This window comes from Calidris pugnax, unplaced genomic scaffold, assembly GCF_001431845.1.
Source record: "Calidris pugnax isolate Ruff unplaced genomic scaffold, ASM143184v1 scaffold337, whole genome shotgun sequence".
NCBI classification, from domain to species: Eukaryota; Metazoa; Chordata; class Aves; order Charadriiformes; family Scolopacidae; genus Calidris; species Calidris pugnax.
The window spans coordinates 339,152-340,144 of record NW_015091098.1 but is presented as its reverse complement, the minus strand read 5'-3'; positions in this window follow the sequence as shown (position 1 = coordinate 340,144).

The following is a 993-nucleotide window of genomic DNA, read 5'->3' as shown; positions in this document are numbered from 1 at the left end:
CCCCCCAGGCTCCGGGGTAACCCCCAGCCCCGGTGGGGGACAAGCTGGAGGGCAGAGATGGGCTGTGGTTGTGTCCCCCCCCCTCTTCCCACCCCAGCTTTCCCTGCCGGATCGCCGGATTTTAGGCACCAAATGGGGTTGAATTAGGATTATTATCACAGCTGCTCTAAATGTAATTAGTTTTGCTCTGAAGTTGTTTGCTTTGCCGGGATTACGGCACAATCCAGCCGATCCGCCCGGCGCTAACTCCAGAAAGGCTTTAATTACTCTAATAAAGCGGATGCCGGGTTAATGTGATGATTCCAAAGGTGTGTTTTTCAATTACATTTAACCAAAAAAAAAAAAAAAAAGATTTATAGTTGGGTAAAATTTAATTAGGAGCGTGCAGGAGGGCTGGGCCAGCCGGGACACTGCTCAGCACCAGCTCAGCCCCGGCCACCGTGTCCCACACCCCGATGGATGGACCCCATGGTCCTCACCCTGGGGTGGATGGAGGGGGGGTCCTGGCTGTGTTGGGGTGATGCAAAGCCACCCACACGCTGTCCCCATGTGTCCCCCAGCCCCACAGCCTCCAGGTGGGCGTTTTGGGGGCGTTGGGTCCCCCACATCCCTCTGCCACACATGGGGGGCATCGTCATCTCGGGGCCATCGGGATCCGCTGGAAGCAGATGGGATCCAGCTGCCAGCAGCAGCACGAGGACCAGGGGGGGGGAACGGGACAGGGGACCCGGGGGGCTGTGGGAGGGGGCTGGGTGCTCCCCACCACCCGGCACAGCCCTCCGGTGAGCCCGGCCGAGCCGGTGCTGCCAAGAGAAATGGGCAGATTATGGGATGAACGCAGGCCAAGGCAGGGCTGGGATGCAGCCGCCGTAAATCAGCTTTTAAGTAGCAACAAAATGGACATTTCCCATCTGAAATGAGCCACCGCCTGCCACGGGGAGGGGGGGGGAAGGGAGCCCAGGGGGGGTGCGGGACCCCCGGCCCCCCTGGGAG